General features: G+C 41.0%; 1 protein-coding gene across 1 annotated transcript in view; it reads right to left on the reverse strand.

The window, feature by feature from the left end:
* dlgap3 (discs, large (Drosophila) homolog-associated protein 3) overlaps positions 1–23,342 on the reverse strand; it is a 93,116-nt gene that overhangs the window by 49,692 nt on the left and 20,082 nt on the right. Inside the window, exon 2 of the mRNA XM_039605131.1 lies at positions 21,085–21,159. The gene's annotated coding sequence lies outside the window, so the exon portion shown is untranslated. The remainder of the gene's footprint in view (positions 1–21,084; positions 21,160–23,342) is intronic.

A 23,342-nucleotide genomic window follows, 5' to 3' on the forward strand; every position in this document is an offset into this window, starting at 1 on the left:
TTACTGTGTGAGATATAGCGGCTAAGTGGCTTTCCACTCTTTTAATCCCGGACGGCCTTACAGGTCTGCACATTAATGTGTTTTGGTGTGTTTGCATGTGTCCCTGAGATAGCAAGACTGATCTGTCCATCACTCCTCAATGGAGACGATGGAATAGACGGCCATAAGCCCTCAGAGAATATCTTTAATCTGGGAGAAACAACAATGCTTTGTGATGACTCAGAGGGATATGGTTAGTAAAACTTTGAGGAATTTTGTCTCTCTTGTGAGTTGGAGACTGCGTGACTGACAAGCCATCTGTGGGAAACAGATGAGCTACACAGCTATAGCTGAGAAAGCCTCTACACAGAGGGAAAAGCTATATTCAGTGAGGTAGTCATGGGTAAATCCACCTTAACTCAAATTTACACATTTGCAAAGGAGTTTACCCATCTGCTGCAGATATATTCACAAAGAAATTCAGCTTATTTTCACTTGGGAAAAAGCCTTTACGTTTCACTTCTAAACTGATGATGAGGAAATGATTTTTTTTAATGTGACATTTAAGCGACAATTTGTTTGTGCACTGATCCAGGTACAGCAATGTTAAGACACAACATCTGTCTACACATCACTTCTCCATCTACATATAAACTGTGTTTCTGGACAATCAAACCTCAATAGTCCCACATGCTAGGGCAAGACGGTGGTGGAGTGGTGAGCAACTTTGGCTCACAGTAAAGTTGTGAAATTTCAATTAAAATCTTTTTAAACCTGTTACTTTGTAACTGCACTAATCGATACTCATATCAGCTGTGATGGGTCCAATCTGTAATGTAGAACGGCGATCCCCAACCTTTTTTGCACCACAGACTGGTTTATGTCCGACAATATTTTCACAGACCAGCCTTTAAGGTGTTGCGGATAAATACAACAAAATAAAACCAGTACTGGTACCAGACAAAAAGAAGATTTATGCATAAAACACAGGAAAAGACCCAGGGAAACCAAGTTAATGATAAAAACGATAAAAAATAACACTAAAAACCAATAAAAACCCTGAAAACCATGAATTTCACAGCCGAGCCTCAAGTCTTGCGGGCCGGTACCAAACGACTCACGGACCGGTAACAGTCCGTGGTCCAGGGGTTGGAGACCGCTGATGTAGAACTGCTGTCAGTTAGCTCTCAATAGTTCTCCTTAGGTCTATGGGACAGTTTAGCTGCTTTCAGGATTTATTGTGGTTGTAGAGCATAGCAGCTGTTTTCAAGATGAAGCCTGTTTGGTAAGTCTCTACTTTATCTACCATGGAAATCTGCACAGTTGTGACGTTGGGACTAACAAGAGGTGGTGATGCCCGTCAAGGGAAAAGCGTCAAAGATTCCCCAAAATCGCCCGGACACTAGTTGGACGCCACCAGATGTACACGTAGAATAGCAAAGAGCCAGAGTGTTCTGCAGCCAAAGGGGTGAAGTAAATCTGTGGGAGGAGGAGTGCAGACAAGGTGCAAATGCGCTAAGAAAGCTTGGTGTCGAGGTTCACGAGCCTCGTTAGTTCTGCATCTCACAGGAAGCTGATCTCTCTAATCAGAATAAGCAGCTTGTCAGCGCACACTTCTCATCATCTAATTAATCGCAATCAGACAAGAATCTACAACATATTAGCGCTACCTAGACATCCCACAAATTCACACACACACACAGAGACAGAGAGAGAGGGTGGCCTTACCTAACAGTCTGGCTGGCCACAAGGGTTTTTTTTCCCTTCCTCCCACTGTACTTGTGTATGTGCGCAGGCATCTGGAGTGTGACCTCACTAAGTTTCAAGGGTGCCATGAAAGCGGAACGATTTCGTTCATCAAATCAATACTAACCCTTAACGGCCTCAGCTTCTCAGCCAGCTGTGACAGGGGTAGGGGAAAAAAGGAGTTGTGAATCAACTGCAGAAGCTAAGAATCAGGGAGAGGAGGGAGTGAGCGGTGGAGAAAATTCAAGAGAACTGCTCGGGTGGGGACACTCGAGGACGGCGTTTGGATTTACGGAACACCGTAAACCACTCGTTCCCATTCTTGATTCCTTGAGGATCAGAGGGAAGCTTGATGTCATTCGGCTGTCTGCTCTTTGATGTGTTCTATGGGAGAGCCGAGACTCTGGGCCCTTTCATGTTATACTTTGTATTCAAGCATCCCACCCCTGGCAAGAATTACAGTAAGATAGTCATTTAGTTCAAGCTCATCACATAGCTGATTTGCTGCTTCAAAGGCATTCCCGCTTTGCCTGTGTTAAGGCTAGGACCACTTCAACAAAGAAGATCAAGATCAAAATGCAGATGGAAAGTATTAGGTATCATATAATTTTAGTTTATTAATTCTCCACTGCAGTGCCCTGAACGCACCATAGCTGCCGGTATTCACAACACAAAAACTCTTTATATGAATCTACAAAGGAGTGAAGGGATTTTCAGTGAATCTTTAAGCTAAGAGATTTCAGTTCACAGTCCTCCAGTTATGTTTAAGGGTTTCTGACTGCAACACTGGCATATGTCATCATCAAACTGGGTCCCAACTTACATTACTTGCAAGAATATTGTATTGAAGAGTGGTTGGTGTGTTATCCTGGTCATTGGACGAATTACATATACAAAAACAGAATATTTTATCACAGCACGGGGGTGCGGTCCTGCCTCTTACACTAAAACAGCTTGGAAAGGCTTTAGCCTTGATACAACTCTAAATTGGATAAGACAAAAAAGATAGATGGATATATCTTTATGTTTATTTACAATAATATATATCTTAATTCCACAGACTTCATTCTGGAATCATCATTTGATCTAAACAGTCATAAAGGGAGAAATTTGTTGTAAGAGAGTCAATTCTCTGTCGCAGCAGCTTCAACACTAGACATTAGACTGTTTGGTCTTTTCTGTCAGACACACAAAATGAAAGGAAGAGTTGGACTGTAAGGATGCCTGCAGTTCAGCACCAGCTATGGATAAGCTATATGAGATCTGCTACTTGTATGCTTAGGAAGGTATCGGCTGACAAAACAGCTAACGTAGACTGGCACAGAGACCAGCTGATGACTTTGTGACCTGAAATAAAAATGCGTTGGATATGAGGTTTACTAACACACTGCAAAGGAGAGGCGCTGTTTTAGCCAAAAGCTGAGCTTCATACAACAAACTTCACACAAGGACCATGTGGTCTGCAACACCCGTTTCAAACAATAGCAAAACAAGTACCATAAAAATGATTTCACAGTGATTTCTGGGTAGAGAGCAGCTAATACCACCGTGCTCATGAATCAGCCTAAATTGAAAACGATGACAGTACTACAGCCCTGCAGGTATCCTTATCCTTCAGTCACGATAACTTGGCAAAAGACGAATATTTCCAAAAAAAGTCAATCTGTTCCTTGAGCTTACTTTACAGCAAAAACAACTCCTTGACCTTTGATTGCAGCGACAACAAAATAAAGAGAGAAAAACTCTTGGTGCGCATCTGACCTGCACTTTGCGATCCAGTGGAAAGGTTATCGAGCAGCAGGCTGACTCACGCTCTAAACACGCCAAAAATACAAACACACACACCAACATGGCGCGCATGACAGGGTGAGTGGAAAATATTCCGAAAAGGTCAAGGGTTGTGGATCAATTGTGACAGGGCCACCGGGATATGGACACAGATGGCGCATAATCTCCCATCCCCCTGTGAATTATGCAGCGTGACTCTGTTTCTTCCTCTCTGGCCAAAATCACAACCAAAACATTCATTCAGACCTAGTTACATTGGAGTAAAAGACCCCGTTGTTTGCAGTCGAGAGTCACAACGAGGGAAGAAAGGGCCGATGACCAGACATCCAAGAAACTAAATATAAAGTCTGTCATAGTGGATCTGTTTTTTGGATTATTTTCATACAATTCCTACTCAAAATTAGGTTTTGGAGCATATTTACAAAGTCACATAAATGGTAGGAAAACTTAGATTAGTAATTAAATTAGTAATAAAAAATATTGCTATTGAAATACTGGAGACTCCAGTCTTGGCACTCTTCTTTTAAAGTTTAAAGAAAACTTTTTTCAAAAATCTAACCTGAAGCGGGAAAAAACACTAGATTAAAAGGTAACAATGTACCTTTTCATTCAAATTCAAGTCTTTTATGTGGCCAAAATTATTATTTCTGCTGTCGAGCAGGTAATTTAATTATTGGTTAAAGTAAAGGGCTTTGATTCAAAGCGAGGCAGAGATCAAAACACATTCTTAGGACAAATCCAGGCCAGCTTTCTGTAGCCTATAAAAGCGCGGACGAAGGAAGAGAAAACACCAAGTCAGCTGTGTTCATGATAGTTCATTTTGATGTCAATTGTCCAAAACAGACCAACAATGGCACACGCACACATATGAGAGAAAATTACACAAAAAAGGGAAAGAAAATGTCAAAGAAGGGGACATCGGATGAGCTCTGCTGCCTTTCAATTACTGTCCCTTCTCCTCTTATGCTCTTGGGCTCTCCTCTGAGACGGAGCTGTGAAATTGAATTGCTGAGCACATCTCGGCAAACAAAGCAGCCCTACACCTTGCTGCCAACGGAGGGAAGGACCAGCGCCGTGACAGCGACAACACACCCATGTCAAAACCTGAGAAGTTTACTAACTGTGGGAAAGAAAACAAATCTAAGGAGGCTTAAATAAAAAAAGGCACTGGAACAACTAAATGCACCAGTTAGGTGGAAGCTATCGACACACTGTGTAAATGGTCATGGCTCTGTCCTCTGACACACTTTGTGGTGTTTCTGTTGCTGCTTGTAGATAAATGTCAATGTATTCAGATTCATAAATGTGAAAAGTCGGGATTATTTTATGTGGCCACATGATTTTGTCATTTTCTCGAAAGTACAATTTACATTCTGACTTATTTTGCCTACATTTGGCAAATCAATCCTGTATACCTAAATAAAGGTGTTTTTGTTCATTAGAATGGAAACATTTCATGGCTTCATTGTTGAACTTTTGCCCTTTTCCGTCATGAGTTAGAGTCATTTTAAAAAATGAGCTGAATTTAAATTTTCTCAGGCTGAAGCAGCATCAGTACAGTTACAAAACCTTTTTCAGTACTGTGGAAAATCATTTAGATGAAACTGAGTGACAGTGGACTTTAGCTATCAGACAGCCTGTTTTGACCATGTGCAGGTTCGAATTTAATGAGCGCAGCATAAAAATAGCCACGGTAGCACAAATTTGTCCCTTTAGACATTTTTCTTTTACTTGTCACCTCCACAGAGCAAGACTATGTAGAAAAAGTCTTAAATAAAAAAAAAAGATTACATATGTTATTATTACATTTTTTTTTTTTTTTTGGCCACTTAAGGGTAGCTAAAGCCATGAACATAACATATTAGTATACAAACCTACCCAAATAATGTTAATATTAATTAACATTAATATATTAACATTATTCATATGAATGGTTGTGCTTCTGTCCAACCAGTCAATGAACGCACAGTAACCAGCTTGCCAGGGTGGTGCTAATCAGTCTCTGGGCCTGTGTGACTCGGGCTATACACATACATGCCAAACGATTTTTCCGGGAGAATCCCAAATTCACTGCCACTCCCGAAAATCTCCCGGAGCCACCATTCTCCCGAATTTCTCCCGATTTCCACCTGGACAACAAAATTGCTAAACCATCCTTAACTGGGCTGCCATTTCCGGCCGGACAATAATAACGGTGACACCTCAAAGTCAAGCGCAGGAATCAGAACAAAGGAAAAGGAAGCAGAAGAGAAATGGCAACAACCAGTAAGAGAAGGAAATATGCATGCAAGTTCCAAAATGATTGGAAAAAAGAATTTGATTTGACAGCTATTTAATTTAACTTATTTTGTCCGATAAATAAACACTGTAAAATTTAAGTTTTTTGTGTGTATATGTATATGACGACTAACCCCCAAACAGCCCTTTTGAACGTCTCCCTGATTCTGAGGTCTCAAGGTTGGCAAGTATGGCTATACATAATTTGTGGTTAGGATGTTACAGTCTCTCTCAAGAGTCTCATAAAGCTGTGAGGGACATAAGAACTACATAATTAGTCTCTACATGTTCATTTCTACAAGTGGCATATTTCACATTAATGTAAATATATCATTCATAGCAGCTATAAAAATAAGTTGGAAAATCTTCACTGAATTATTTTCAGTTCCAGAAAGTGTGCAACAAAATAGGGGCACATGCACCCAATATAACCCCCATGTAGTCCCAATGTATAAAAGCAATTATGGGTCAAAAAGTGCAGTTAAACCAAAGATAAAAGTGTACATGTAGATGCTACTGCCATGTTCATCCAGGCTGTTTCAGTCCCCACTTTGTGTGTCACCCCGAGGCGGGCAACACACAGTGGACACTGTGCCTGGTCCTGCTTAGCCTTAAACCCCGGCCCTAGAGGCCCTAGGGCACCCCTGAGCCTACCCAACTTCCTTGGGCCCACAGTTGGTGATCTAGTTTTACAAGCTGACACATATGGGATCCCTCTATTATTCATAGTCCAGGGCAGTCTCACTCTGTGGTGCCACAGTGGGTTATGTGGGGGGCAGAGGGGCTGTTGCTTCCTAGTTACTTCTTCGTAACCAAGAGAATGTGTGTGTGTGTGTGTGTGTGTGTGTGTATTCATTATTTACACACTAGGGGCATTTAATTTTTACATGGGGTTACGTAACATCCCCACACAGCTTCATTCATCCAGAAAATGTATAAATGTGCATGTATGAATGCAATCGAGGAGAAAGAAGCACACACACTCACAGCAGTGTGGCTGAAAAGGTAATACAAACGCTACAGGACTCTCCTCATACACACAATCAGACGCACACACTCTCTCTCTCTCTCTCTCTCACACACACACACACACACACACACACACACACACACACACACACACACACACACACACACAGATTACTGATTACCTCTCTCTGCTTGTACATGAGTGGGCCTCTGACCAGCAAAGAGGAGCTGGAAGTGAATTACAGACCATTATCCCGTGCACTAAAGCAGTTACAGCTGAAACCTGAGAGCCCTCACTGGAAGGGAGGGATGGAGAGAATACAGGAAGGAGAAATGGAGTGAGGGATAAACCATGGCTACGGTGAGAGTGACTTTAGGACGCAGAAATGAGGAGAGAACAGATGGGGAGAAGGAGACGCAGGGACAAAACGACAGGGAAAAAGACAGTGATGGAGAGCGACGAGAAGGAGCGGGACGACCACTCTTGACATTTTCTCTTCCACTTTGCATGAGGTGAAGTCGAGGATGACGGTGTGCCTTTACTTTCTTCTTTCTTATATCTTACTTTCCGCAGCCATTGTGTTCTTAACCCACCCACCCTCTCTCTCACTGTCTTTGCCTCACCCCCACCCTCTGCAACCCGCCCCACACACACACCCTCCAACACTTTGTCACAGGTTCAAGGCTTCCTTGGAAAGATGACATCGCATTAGTCACAGTGTTTAATCAGATGCCATTATCATTTCACAGAACTCTCTTTCTGTTTGCCGGTGTGCATGGCTGTGTGATTGTCACTTCTAATTCTGGCAGGAACGCATGATTTATTTCCCTGAGAAAATACAGAGAGGGAAGAGGGGAGAAGGAGTTTGAAAAATAAAGGGAGGCTTTTTTTTTCTTTTCAAATTAATCAAGTCCAGTCTATGTTAATTTAATTCAGTCTTTATGTCGCTCATATTTATTTATTACTGCTGGTGCGTAATTATTTTATTATAATATTATAACTCCCGTTGGTGGTTGCTGGTCGTTGTTAATATTATCAAGTTATCATTATCTGTTTTAATGCAGCTATTTATTTGAACTACCACTGCTGCTGATGCTTTGTAGTGGGAGTGCTGCAGGTGGTGATGGTCTTAATATTAATAATAGTAATAACCCATCTATTCCCACTCCCAAACCTTCTTAACTCTCTTTTTATCATGTTGTTCACCTTTCCATCACCACCTCCTTTACAATATGGTGTCCAAAGTCAGTGATGCAGCATCCGCCCCCTTTCCTCCATCACCAAGGGGACTCTGATGGAACTTTCCGGGGTGGACAGCCTGGTGTGCAAAGGTATTTCACACTCCTAACAAAGCCAATAAATTCTGTCTGTCAATCCCAAATAAACTGACCTCAGTCTCAGGGTTTGGAAACAGTCTTCAAGAGAAAAATCAGACATAATAATATGATTGAAGTGAAATACAGTCCTAACAGCGCAGGAATTATACACATCTTCAAGATAAGATGAAGACAAGTAATACAGAAATATCAGTCACTGAGAATGGCTAACCCTGCCATCTTTGGAGTTCAGGAGCCTTGTCCCTTCGTCGTTATCAGTGGTCGTGGGCAGTGGACGTAATGGAGGTGGCGAGGATGGTAGTAATAACAGCAGTATGATTGTTTTGACCTTTCATTCCCTCCTTTTCTTCCACCCCCTCCTGCCCCTATTCAGACGCAGAGGAATACAAGCAGGCACTTATTCACATACAAGCATACATCCAAATACTCAGGCGTCGCACACTTTCCTATACATATTGTATTTGTTTTGCTTCTTCTCAGAGGGCGACATTAGGATGTGGGAAAGATCCAGAGAGCGAAGAAAAAAAGTTTGAAAAGGGTTAAGAAGAGATGAGGGGGAAGGAGTTAGGACAGTGATGAAACAAAAGACGTGTAAAAGGAAAGAGCTGCAGGAGAGAGACATGGACAGAAAGTCGAAGGGAGGATGCAGAGCTGCACTGTCCTCGTGGGGTGCTAGAGGTGGTGGGTGTGAGCCGGGGATAATCCTTGTATCCCATTGTCTCCTGTTTTCAAACCAATTATTGTCATCTGCATCCTCATAAAAGAGAGTTAATGAGGGGAGCAGAGCTTTGGAGTGTCAAAGCATAGTCAAGGGAACAAAGAACACACAAAAAAATGAGGATAGAGAAAAGAGGATATGGGAGGACAAATGTGGCAGTGGTGGAAAGTGATGGGATGTAAAATAAGTGAAAGTCAAGTGCCAGGTTGGCAGGTGGCTCACTCGTGGATTTCACGTATCATACCCTACCCTCTGTGCTCTGTCACGTGTCGTGTCTTTACAGAAATCCTAAACCTTCTTTTTGATATTCTCTTCATTTTTTCTTCATTGAAAGGAATTGAAGACTGAGTTATACAGTTTCACTACTACTAAAAGCCTGTATAAAATACAATTCAGTATATATACAGAGACGTATACAGAGCTAATATATACTCAATCGATACTTTATTAATTTTTACCTTGCTAGGCCTGAGAGGGGCTGCATTTTGCCCTCAGAACTGTCTTAGTTCTTCGTGGAATAGATTCAACATTCTTCAGAGTTTGGTCCATACTGACATGACAGCATCATGCATTTGCTGCAGATTTGTCAGCGCAACATTCATGATGCGACACTCCTGTTCCATCACATCACAAAGGTGCTCGATTAGGTTGAGATCTGGTGACACTGGAAGTCATTCGAATACAGTGAACTCACAGTGGCGTTTTATCCTGCTGGAAGAAGGCATCAGAAGACGGAAACAATCTTTTTCTAAATACACAGTTGGCAAACAGCCCTCAGGTAGGCTGTGGTAATAAAATGTCCCTCACACCATTACACCAACAACAAGCTCAACTGTAGACACAAGGCAGGACAGATTCATGCTTTCATTTTTTTAATGGCAAAGTCTGACCCTACCGTCCGAATGCTGCAGAAGAAATCGAGACTCATCAGACAAGGCAACGTTTCTTCAATCTTCTATTGTCCAATTTCGGGGAACCTTTGTGAACTGTGGCTTCAGATTCTTGTTGTTAACTGTCAGGAGTGGCCCATCAGCTTTGCAGTTGGATGTGTTGTGGGTTCAGAGATGCTCATCTGCATACCTTGGTTGTATTGACTGGTTATTTACTTTCTATCAACTCTGACCTTTGGCTTCAACAAGGCATTTTCAACCAGAGAACTGCTGCTCGCTGTTTATTTTCTCTTTTTTGGGCTATTTTTCCTCTTAATTCTGATGCTCAATTTGAACCTGAGCAAGTATGTTTGATCATGTTTACGTGTGTGTGTTAACTAATTGCTAAGTAGGAAAAAACATCAGCAATATTATCAGAGAAGCAATTGTTGCTGCCCATCAATCTGGGAAGTGTTATCCCAGATAAGTGTTATCTCTGCAGTGAGAAAGATTATTCACAAGTGGAAAACATTAAAGACAACTGTGAATCTAGAGTCAAATGTGAGGCTGTTGGACAGCTGAATCTTGGCCAGAATTGGGTCATGCAACAGGACAATGATCCCAAGCATGACAGCAAAACTACAAAATATTTCACAACCTGATTGAAATGAGTGCCTTGAATCAACTGTTTCTGTGATTTGGTGCTATATAAATAAAGCTGAATTGAAAAATTGAACTAAATTTAACTTTACAGGAGCCGTGTATGAACGAATGCCAAGAAACCTCAGTGAACTAAAACAACATTGTACAGAAGACTGGTGCAAAATTCCTGCCAAACAATATAAGAGACTGATAAAGTCAGACAGAAAATGAAATTATTGTTGCTAAATGTGGTTCTATAAGATACTGAGTGCGGTGGTGTACTTAGTTTTTCATGACTGTGGGTTGTTGTTTTCATAGTTAATGGGCTTCATAGATCGCATTATTACCTCATGTTGGCCAGACAAGTAAAACAACACATACTGGAAGTACATTATTATATAATGACCAGCTTATTCGATGTCAAGAAAAAAAAGTGTAATTTAAGCAATATGTCTTACACTGTAAAAAAGAAATGTAATATAAAAGTATTTTACTGTGTATTTTACAGTTTTGTACTGTTTTTCTAGAATATCATTACATTTACATAAATAGACTGTGATTTTACATTTCAAATGTAAAATAACATAAAATCACTGTAAATGTAATAAAACATAATTTTCTTGTTTTTTAAATATATTTGTCTGTACATATGCATATTTAGATTGTTAAAATACATTCACAAATGTATCATAATTTCACAAATATTTGTCCGTTATTTGAAAGATTGAACTGTTAAATTCAAATGTAATACTATGGAAAAATATATAAAATGATTCTTATAAACTTTTTTTACATCAATTAATGTTATTTAGGGCGATCGTGGCTCAAGAGTTGACAGTTCGTCTTGCAATCAGAAGGTTGCCGGTTCGAGCCCTGGCTCAGTGTCGGTCGTTGTGTCCTTGGGCAAGACACTTCACCTACCGCCTACTGGTGATGACCAGAGGGGCCGATGGCGCGATATGGCAGCCTCGCCCCAGGGCAGCTGTGGCTACAACTGTAGCTTGCCTCCACCAGTGTGTGAATGTGAGAGTGAATGAATAGTGGAATTGTAAAGCGCTTTGAGGGTCTCGAAAAGCGCTATATAAATGCAATCCATTATTGTTATTTAAACCAACTGTTAACCGTATATTTCTGTACATTTAAGTATTATTATTCATATTGCCGCATTCATTGACCTGGTTTATAGGTAATTTCATTGTTTAATCACATTAAAATGTTCCTAATTTAATGTTTAAAAGCACTTGAAAAAGGCAAAATCCCATGTAAAATTAGGGCAACAAACTGTATTGTCATTACTGAAAATAACTGTTATGAGAAAGTTATTTTCTGTTATTTTCTGGTATTATTTTGGCGCCCCAGCTGCCAGAATATTACTGGTTTTTTAGGATTTTTTTTTTTACAGTGTAGTTTTCCAATATTCGGTGAGACTGCAAACAAAGAAATCATAAACGCACATGGATACGGTCCCCTTTGCTTGACCACCTTACTTCAGGTGTGATTTGGGTAAGAAGGCTGCACGGGCGACAGTGATTCAGACCTCTGTCTTGGATGAAATTAACAGCTCAGATAACCACTCTCATGATGTGATCCATTCTTTACACTTCAGTGAAAAGTCCAAAAATCATGCTCCTCTTCTCAGCAATTTTCACACTACTCAAAGCTATTCAGTGGGCTGGACCTGACCGGCTGTATGAGACTTCATTTTGGCTAACACAGTATCCTTGAACGCAGGTCTTGTCTTTTGAAATTTGCACAACTGTTTAATGTGACATACAACATGCTGCACAATGCTGAAACCCACCAGTCAGGGTGTATGTGTGTGTGCGCATCAAACTCAGTGTGCTCCGTCTGTGTCAGTTTTCTGCGTGCAGTCCGGCCACGCTGATTACGTGCACAGTGTACATTGGACATGTTCAAGGCTATGACCGCAGGGCTTTCTCTGCATTCTCTTGACAGGCCTTGTCTGCTATAAGCTGCTTTCACCATGGTAACCATAGCTGCAATGTGCCATTTTTAACCTCAGCAAATCATTCACACTCTCTATATTGTTCCAGATATAGAGCACGTATGTTATTTTAACATAGATTTCAAATTTCAAATGCAAACATGGTCCAAGGATACAGACATTCGTCAGAGTCTGGATTTGTGAGAGCTACTTTAGAGTCGTGTTAGTTCCTTATTTGAGTCGGCAAAAAGAGATAAAGAGATGATAAGTTTGCTGTTCAGCTTTATTTTTTTCTGCCTGGCAACTTCTGGGACGTTTCTTCTGTGCAGCTGCAATATCACATCTCCGCCTTTCATTTGTCGTGGTGGCAAACACGAAAATATTAAAACCTAGGTTGCGACAAGGAGTTGCACCCAAATTAAACAGTGTTATGTTCAGCTTTAAGAAAGCCCTCAAAAGCCGAGGTGTGTGTTGCTCATAAGTTGATCCAGTCACTTGCTCACTGCTGCAATGGCAATGATATCCAAGAATCTACCCACTCTTTTACTTGAGTAAACCGGTGATCAAGTGAGTTTTATGCATGTGAGGATAAAAAACAAACAAAAAAAAGACATCAGAAATGAAACAGACTTCAGTTTCTTTTAGATAGCTGAATAAATCTATTTGTTGTTACAAGCTCGTTTCTGTGACAATTCTATTCTGTTTTCTGCTCAAACCATCTTATTACCTGCACCGACAACTCGGTCACAAGCGAAAATGAAATGCAGTGTGAAAGGCTGCATCCGAAGAAGAGATAGAGGTGATAATGGCAAATGAAGATGTGATATTTTTTATTTTTTTGCAGCCTTTTTCCTCGAGAAGGGAAAAGGGAAAGAGAAAATGAGGGTTGTCGCAGCTTGGTGGGGGGTGAGGTAGAAAGAACAAGAGGAAAAACTCTAATCCGAGCGCCGCACTCTTGCAACTTGGTCGCGAGATCAATGAGAATATGTGAGAGATAAAAGAAAAAGGGCACGACCTCTCGGTGCGCGCAGCAAGAGCAGAGCCTACTGTCATCACGCAGGATCAGCCAGTCTACAGGCGCTGGCATACATTTATTAGAGTAGGCACACATTAATTAGTCTATATTGTTTTTAAATTCCTGTGAGAGCCCATAAATCCACTGCACTCCCCCACAACAAATCAATGCAAACTTAAAATTACCATTAAAACAGGATCATTCAGAGCGTTAAAGCCACATTGTTGGTTGATTATGAGCTAAGACAATAAAAATACATCTTGAAGGGATTAGTGCTAATCTCTAGTTGCAATACCTATCACATGACTTGCATGTAATTGGCTAAATCATTATTTTTTTTTCTTTTGACAGGAGGATTAAGGCATCGGTGCTCCTTTTTGTTTGATTTATTAAAATCAACAATTAACAAACGTAAAGAAAGCACTTTAGTAGGAGCATCATTAAACAATTTGCGTAAAGACAGAAAGGGCTTCCAACAGTTTTCAGGGCATGACAGAAAGCAGGGAGGAAGCAAGGCTTAATAAAGGCGATGTGAAGGTGCAACACATCTGCAACAAAGGACGTGAGTGAGAAATCATATTAGCACCAAGTCTTATCTGTTGGTCTGATGCGCATTTGGGCATTACTAGAAAGTTGATTCCAATAGCATAGACTGTATCTACAGATTACCATATAGATAAATGCATAGATGTTACACAGACACTCAAAACTTCATGGAAATTTCCACTGATTGTATCAAACAACAGATTTAATTGGCCATCAAGATCCATCCATCCATTTTCTTCTGCTTATCCAATTAGAATCATGATGGAGCTGGAGCCTATCCCAGCTGTCATAGGTTGAAAGGCTGGGTACACTCTGTACAGGTCACCAGTCCATCACAGGACTAACAACCCATCAGGATTTCATTTATTTTAGGTTTTCTTGGGGGGGGCGTTACACTGAAGGCACATCAAGCTTCAAAAGCAACAGTGGCAAATTATAGAGTACACCAAGGATTGCCAACCTAGAAGCTAGGATCACTCTGGTTCCCTTAATACATTTCCACTGCAAGTTCTGGGATTTTGCAGTAGACATACAGAAAGGCTTAATGTTTCTGCCAGAGCTCCACGTGGTGATGAATTGTATCGAAAATCCAGAATGAAAGGGTTTTGATTTGATTGGGTCAGTAACGCTGCCATTAGGAGATTAAGGATTCATCGCCAGAGCAATGGTAAGCACTAATAAGCAAATTTAATGGTGATCCATTTTTTTATTTGAGTTGATTTTCAAGCAGTGCTTTCCTCTACCTTTTGCTAGCAGCTGCGAAAACCTGATTGGATAGTCGCAAGTCCATCCGATATGACTACTGTCTGACCTTTAGCTTAACAAAACTGCTAAAAATAACTGTGAGACAGCGGAAGAAGGCCTCATTTTGCCTTTCCCATACTGATGTTAAGTCACATGAAAAAGGTGAACTGGCTGGAAGGTGGACATTCACATTTGGTAAGTCCACAGTTCAAAATCAATGTGGCAGCATTTAACAGGAAGTAAAGACTGGTGAGGCTTACCTAGAGCGTTTTGAAGTATGTTGTTTTTGGTGTGACCATACTACGACAAACATCTTCGGCTTCTGTTCTTTTGAGTTTGAATAAAAAGTCCAAAGTCCAAATCCACCTTAAGCTCAACTGTAATGTTTGGAGGATGAAAGAAAAGTCTTTTGAAGTGATAATAGTAGCTGTTAACAACAGCAGCACTAATCTTTCTCTCTCAACTACAATACTTATACTTGGTACAATTTAAACACCCTTGAGGCCCGCACTATTTAAGCAGCAGATGTTGCCTTGCAACACAAAGGCTATTTTCAAGGCTCAGGAAATGTATTTCATGGATCAAACCAAACCAAAAGTCACTAACAAAAGGAAATTTCAAAGCACAGCAAAGAGGAAATTATTTAAGCCACGAGGCATTTTTTTGGCTAGAGGCCATGTGATTTATGAAGCTGATGTGGGCAATTCAGCATTGTTTGGGGTCACGTTCGCATTTTCTATTTAAACTTCACTGCCATCTGAAAAAACAACACACACACACAAAAAAACACCATCTCTAAGAGGCCAAAGGCTCCTCTGTGTTTAGTCTGCCTGACATTTGGTAATGTAGATTAATTTTTTTAGACCCATTTAGTGGAAACAGCTACCCACTGCTGCTCGAAATTATGTGATTAAAGTGCAGAGACTCGACTACAGCATATAATGTTAAGGGCAATAGGTCCAAAACAGATTCGGAAGATTAATATGTGAGGGTTTGTTAATACAAGTTAATACAAGTCCTTTTGCATCACATGTTATCATATAATTCCCACTAGTGTGGCTTTAAAGCTTTACGCCTTTTTTGTGTACAGGTTTTATCATAAAATCTAAAACACAATGGAAAGCTAGATTAGGAGTAAGCAGAGTTTTGTTCAGTTTTTTTCCTCTTATTGTAGGACAGGTCTTAAGACATAAATGACACTTTCTGACTTTTTTTGTCGACATTGTCTGCAGTCAGGCCGTGAACTCTGGTCATTATCTGGCTTTGTGCAGAGTTCTCTGACTGCCAGCATTTATTCTGCACAATTAATTAGCCATCAAGAACTGAAAGCCCCACTAATGGAGACCAACTTAGGCCGACTCGCTCAAACCGTTCCCCATTGTCTGTCGCTGAGTTATTATGTCTAAATTTTGTGCCAACATGTTTTTGCTATGACAGTCCTGAATGGATACAGTGCTGACTGTGCCGGGTCCCCCCTCTCTTGTTTTCTGGATAGAAGTACAGATGGGTGTGAACGCGTTTGTGTGTACGTGCGTTCTAACTGATGGGCTCTGGCCGTGCGATCCATGCTGCTGTCTAATTATCCTGATGTGATGGATGGCTTTGATTAAATCATGTGACGGCTGAGACAGTCTCTGCCTCCCTTTGCCTGTCGTCTCTCGACTTCATCGCTCTTTTTCTTCTTCTGTGACACACTTGCACGCAGACAAACGCATTACATAGGCTGCAAGCCTTTAACTCTAGTCTCTCCGTTTTTTTCTTTCATCTTATGATACAGGTCTTCAGTAGTTCAGAACAGACGAGCGCTGCTTTTAGCATTGATGAAAGATATCCATAAATCATCCGGCGGGAGATAAAGAGAGTAAATGAGGGTGGGAATGAGACCAGGGGGCAAAAAAGACGGATAGATCGAGACATGGAAAATAATAGTTCAGTTTATAATTTTCATTGATTTCTGGACTGAATACAGCCACTGGTTCTGGTTGTCTTTTCTCTCGACCTGGACTCGATCCAAATATCAATAATATCAAAACCAAAGCTGGAATTGGTATTCTTTCGATTGATGCTTTATTTTTATTCTTAAGGTTTAATATGTATCCCACTGACCTGTGTTAGATTAATAATTGTTCTGGAAATGAAATGTGTCTATTTTATTTATAGTCTTTAGTACATTTAAATGAGAGAAGCTGACCCAACATGTTTAGAGACAGGCACATTTACATTACAGTCTCCAAAAACACCCAAAAGCTGAAGGGTGTGATTTAGTAGTTATTAAAATGTGTTCAAGATTTGCAAATTAATGATGATTTGGCTCATAAATCATAACACGCTGCGCTCTCATAAACTGTCTTTATAGGTTAAAAACATTGGTATGGGTATCTGCAATATTTACCTGGCATCAGATCAATACCAAGGTTTGCAGTATTGCTCTGCACTAGACTCTATTTTTGTTCTGTATATTTCATTTTCCTTTTATTTCTTTTGAATAACATTAAACAGAAAATTCTGCCTTTGATGAACGTCCCTTTCTTGTGCATGTTGGATAAAGAAGAGCGATAATAAAAAACTTTTATCATCCAAAAACTGCAGAAAGATTCCTATCTGAACAAAAAAAGAAAAAAAATGCACCAGTGAGAGAAATATAGAAATTAGAACATAAAATGGGATGATTTTATTCTCGTACGTTGTTGCTGGGAACAACGTTGGGATGCAGGAGTGCTCAGGGAAAATGATTTTCGCACTAATTCTCTTATCTCCTCCTGATAAGCTCCACTGCAGATAATCAAAAAACTAAATTGATAACCTGCTCTAATGCAGGCTCGCTTCTGTCTGCAGCTACACACACCAAACTGCACACGTCCTAATGAGATGCTGTCCTTCAGTGCTACAAAAAGCTGCTGTTTGAAGTTACTCTCCCAGAAACCATATGCTCACAGCGGGAAGACTGGGCACAGATCCACGAGCCGCACAGGCACACGCATGCACGCAGTAAAGCCTGTGTAGCCACACACACCTATAACCATTCAGAAGTGAGACGTGAGTGAGGGAGAAAAATGGAGGAAAGTGACTCATCTCTGCAAAATACTCCTCACAAGTTATCAGTTAAAAGCTTCATGTGGACTTGTCAGTGAAACACGTAGTCACAAGCTGTATTCTAATTGATGTCAAGGCATAACCAGCAAAACTCAACACTTTCTCCCATTAAATATGCCCATAAATGGAAGGCAGCAAGACTTTTAATGTGAAAAGTCAAGAGGAAGTCCTTAGTTATAGCATTCAAATTACAAAAACATAACATTACTAAGGGAGGAAAGCCCGACGTGACTCTGATAGAATTACTGCTGCTGAAATGCACATAAACTTTACAAGACAAGAAGTAAAGATGCAAGAAGTTTGCATCAATGCCCAAACCTCCCATTTCTGACCACTACTGAAGGTTAATGAATTGTCAACCCCAAGTTAGTAGCCAATGAGCATGCATTTTTTATTTGTGCCAAAGCCAAGTCCAGCCTTTACTCGTCACTCCCCATTTCCCAAAACCAACATGCGGAAGCCAAAAACACACAAAGTCGAGGACTCATGATGGCACTTCACTAACCAATCGCTGACATCACAGTGGCTACATCCATCTTTTATATAAACTGTAGGGGTGGAACAGCTTTTCCAGCTGTTCTTGAATGCCAGCCTAGTCCCTAGGGTACAGCGCAAGAAACAGCATCCTGCTGCAACTTCTTCACAGTGGAAATCAAGAAAAAGCTCACAGGAATAATCAAGCATGCAACCAAAATCACCAGCACCACTTAAACCCAACTCTCAGACCCTCACAGCTTCCATTACTAAGGGCCCTGTAGACCTCCTTCACCACTCCTTACAGCTACTCCCATCAGGCAGCCACTAAAAAGTGCCTTGGGCCAAAAAGAGAACTCTGAAAAAGTTTTTCATTCACACCACAAAATTCATTTTACACATGGCCACAAACTCTGTCAGTGCTTTCATATGCTACTTTGCGAATGTGCTCTTATCTATTCATGGAATTGATGTTGTTAAATGTACTTTATGGTCTCCGATTTAACTTTGACCGTGTGAATTTGGTTTTTTCTGCAGTAGATATTTTGACTTATACCAGCAGGAAAAGCACAGATGCTGTGCTCTGTTAATGTATTCCAGCCCCACTTTGTCAGTTGACACCTGAATGAGAATCTACCAGAAGTTGAAAGAAAACTCCAAGGACAGTTTTGGATGTGTTAGTAAAGCAAAGCCACTGAAAAGAACAGAATTTATAAGGTGGAAGTATCCTCTCATACTGAAAAGTGTAGTCAATGCCGAGGGCTGCAAGCCTGCATTCCTTTGAATGACCAGCAGGGGGGTGACTCCTAAAGTTCCTTTATTTGCTCTCTTTTAGACTGAAATAGATTAGATTAGATTAGATTAGATTAGATTAGCCTTTATTGTGTCCCTTCGGAGAAATTTAAATTGGACAACTGAGGGAAACATAAAACACACATACAAACACTCATTTACAGTTTTACCCTAATTACAATTGAATAATTAGCCGATATTGGCAATAGAAAATTTATACCTATTTAACTTAAAGTTTGGTGCCCCAAAGCTTTTTCCTGATACTTATTAAAGATGTGATTTTTGTCCTCAGTAACTTTCAGACCCTGCTGTATCGCTGACTCTTGAAGGGAAAATGACAGGAGCACGCCAACTATCTTTCCAGCACTTTTAATTTTGAACTTGGGATCTGAGCTTGACAGAAAGGTTGCCAAACCATGTAGCAATACAGTAACGGATAATGGCTTCAACAGTTGTCCAATAAGATAGTAATAAAGCATTTATCCACTCTATGGACCCTAAGCCTTCTTAAAAAATGCATTCAGGCGCACACATAATCTACATGATGAACCCACTGTAACTGACAAAGTAAATGCCTAAATAGATGATAAACAGGTTAGATCTGAGGTGTGGATATATTTGACAAGTCACTAGTGTATCAATCAAAGTCCTTGGGTTCTTAATAAGAAGATCCATCACTGATGTTTTGAAAAACCAAGACATCAAATGAACTTTAAAATTTGAAAGCAAACCAAAGGGGGACGTCAAGGTGACTAAATCAATTTTTAGGTAGAGTCAACTTTTCCTAAAATCTAAACCACATAAGTAAAAACGCCTGTGCAGAGACTAAGAGTTAAAAGAGAATTATCATTATAATGGGTGTTCTTGATTGTGATTGATTGACTAACCATCTTAACCATCTTAGAACTTCTTGAATTACCTGAATAGACCCTATGGTAAGAGGCTATGCCATGACAATGATCATTCAGTGACCATAGAAGTCGATCTGTATTCATAGCAGAGAAGACTACTTTTGGTGTCCAACCTGTGTATTATTTTCTAATGTGTGTTATTTCAGGCAGAGCACACAAAATCTGTCAGAATATATATTTACCCAGATGACAATGACAGGAATGATAACGCTATATGGCGACAGAACAAGGCCATTTTAGGCATGTTGCAGAGAGTTTCCGGTTCTGACAGCAACAATGTGATGCATGTGTAATTTTACTTATATAGAACATCCCATCACATCCTGGCCTTGTATTACATCAGATAAAATGCACAAACACAGGGCACTTAGCCTCTAAGTGGCCCTCTCTGTAGCTGTAATTAGGTGAAAGCTTCAGCATTTCATTAACATGGTAAATCCAACAATGGTCAAAAAGAGAGGAGTGTAACTGTATTAGCTGAGGTGACGAAGGCTAAACAAACGAACAGAGAGGATAAATAAATAAAATGACAAATGTTTGGGAGGTAGATAGATGGAAGTCCGTTGAATGGTTTTAGCCAATTACAGAGAAAGAGTAGATAGATCCAGGGTACCTCCAGACACCAGATGGCCTGTAGAGTGCTGACGTCACAAGAGCGAATCAAGAGAAAGGAGGGAGGAGAAAGTGAGGGGAGATGGAGAAAAAAAGAGGAGACTGAAGCTAAGAATAGTAGTACATCCTCGGGCCAGCACGATCGGTCAGTCATGCCAGCTATTTTTTACTTTACTACTGTGCCAGTCTGTACTTGTCTTGACATCTTTCCATCTACTGTTTCTATTTTCCTCTTGCCATCAGTCTCTTTCCAAAATGCAAGGCCAACAGTATGGCAACTTTGTCATGTCGATGTTTCTCAACCAACCCACGCAGGGTAGTGACAGCTTAAACTGTTGTATGTAGTGTTCAGCCATGACGGTCGACAACAGCAAACATCTCCAGAGACGCGACTTAGTCAATATTGCCTCAAATGTGAGATCAAACACAAGGCAGGCCATGCAGGAGAGTGAGCGGCATGCTTCAGAATCCCGCTTTCTCTGAGCTGTTTCACTGACGTGGGTTAATCCCCGAGGGATGGATTTCAAGGACGCAGAAGACAGAAGTGGGATTCGTATGTGGGTACAGGTGACGTGTAGCTGCAGGAGTTACATTCATGTGTGATTGTGCTGTTGCCTTCTACTTACCACAGTCTCATCAGGAAATGGTGCTCCATGCGTATAGGCAGAAAAGGATGGAAAAATAACTCGGTCCCAGTCACTCTGCAGACAGGGGGAGAGACAAAGGAAAAACAACATCAGGGAAGCTCAAATAAAAACCTCACATGCAGATTTGCGCCAGATCTAACACATGCGGCTGGAAGCATTTAGCTCCATTTCTCTACAGTACATCCTTCTCCCCGTTATGGGAAAAGCACCCCCTCCCCATAAGCTCCGACCTGTAAATGGGTCCCCGGCGGTGCCTGCAATGTGGTGGAAGATGTGCCTGTCGGTCCCAAAACAAGAAGGCTCCCCTGGCTGCCTAACTAACACTTCAGCTCCCCTGTTAGGAATGCCAGGCCCTGGAGCCACGAATGGGTGGATGATAGGAGGATATGACAAGAGGAGAACGAGATAACAGCAGAGAGAGTGAAATTAGCCATGGAAATAAAGGGATGGAAAAGAGATACGGACAATAACGAGAGAAAGAAAGAGGAGGGGATGACTCAGAGGCTAACAGCTTAATTGAGTGTGTGCTGCATCCAATTACCTCCTAAAAGCAGCAGAAACTGTGAAATCATTGAACTTCAGAAAAGAAACACACCGAGGCTTACACAAAGTAACACTGTGTCACCTGATGGGAGAACATGTGTGTGTAGCTGTGTGTGCGATAAGACGCCAACAGGAAAATAGGATACTTTGTCTGTGTGACATAAAATGCTAGCAAGCTAACTGTGGTGGTATTACAGGATGCCACAGGGCTGTGCATGCTTTATTACCCATCCATTAGCATTAGCATGAGTACAGTGAGTACTGCTAGCTGTTAGCAATACCTCTCTGGGACTTTCTCCCCCCCCTCCTGTTAGTCTGTGCCTCATTATAGCTAATGCACACCGTCGGCATGTGTTACTTTGGTGCTCCATGGCAACAGCAGCTAATATGCACACAACATTTACACAGTTAAATCCATAAGAGAAATCATCAACGAGGCACTGGATGTGTTTTAACAATCCCTAAAGGACACGGCAACAGTATGAAATCATTTTCGCTGTGATCACCTGGTAATGATATTTTACTCAGTGTCATGCAGTGTAGCATTCAGAGACCCAAGTCATCACAAAATGGTTTTAACATGCATCGTGTGACAGGAGGCGGTGTATTTTTGCCAATCCTACATGGAGGATGTGCTGCTGTCACTCGTCAAGCAGAGCATGGCAGATGCTCTCACGAGCCTCCATTGATTTTGTCGCAAAAAGTGTGTGTGTGTGTACATGGGTGTGTGCGCGGGTGTGATGTGTCGCTAGCTAGCTGCAGAGATAATTAGAACACAACTCTTTTGCTGTCCCTGTAGGCCACTGATCCAGCTGCTTTCATCTAATATAGGTCAGCTGTGACAAAGCCCTCAGCATGGACACTGATCAGCCCTGCTGGCACTGTCATACGCAAAATATGAAGTTAAACTCGTGCACAAACACGCAGACTGATATGCTCTCTCGCACGCAAACACGTCCATGGCACACGGTTAATGTATGGTGCACATGTAGAAGGTAAAACTCCCAGCAGTGCTGAAAGAAACACACACACACACACACACTGCTTTGTGTTCTCGTTTTCCAGTAACACAAACTGCTCGATTCATAAATACACTGGAGAGCGCAAATGAGAAACTTCAAGTCAGCTCTCTCACAGCAAAAGAAATCATTGCCAGACATATTCAATGCAAATTCATTCATTTGCTTTGAAATGAATTCTACACTAGAAATTGTTTTATGTCGGATCATGCTTGTATCTAATACTCAGTGATGCGCAAACTGCAGTAATTATTTATAGTACTAGGTTATAATAGTGTCCCACAAGTGCAAAAACATCAAATTAAAATTAGACACAGCAAGAGACAAGGCTGCTGACATGATCTTTATTAACACAACAGCACATGAATATATTTCAGTGTTTTTAAAAACAACGATAAAAGTATGTAACAGATTGGAGATACGACAGAAACGAGCAGCTGGTTCTGAGTAAGTGACTCACACGATCGGCCTCAACTTTATAGGCAGTGGATGGTGATGTGAATAACACTGATTATCTGATTACAACGTGGCGCTCTGCTAGGAGCACTAATGTCCTGGGATATATGTGCATATACAACCAAAGGCTTCATTTTCAGTACACATGGCATTCCCCAATGGCTGCTACCTCACAGAACAAGACAAACCATGCAATGCATTTAGACAGGTGGCATCATG

This window comes from Oreochromis aureus, linkage group 22 (assembly GCF_013358895.1).
Source record: "Oreochromis aureus strain Israel breed Guangdong linkage group 22, ZZ_aureus, whole genome shotgun sequence".
In the NCBI taxonomy this organism is placed as follows: Eukaryota; Metazoa; Chordata; class Actinopteri; order Cichliformes; family Cichlidae; genus Oreochromis; species Oreochromis aureus.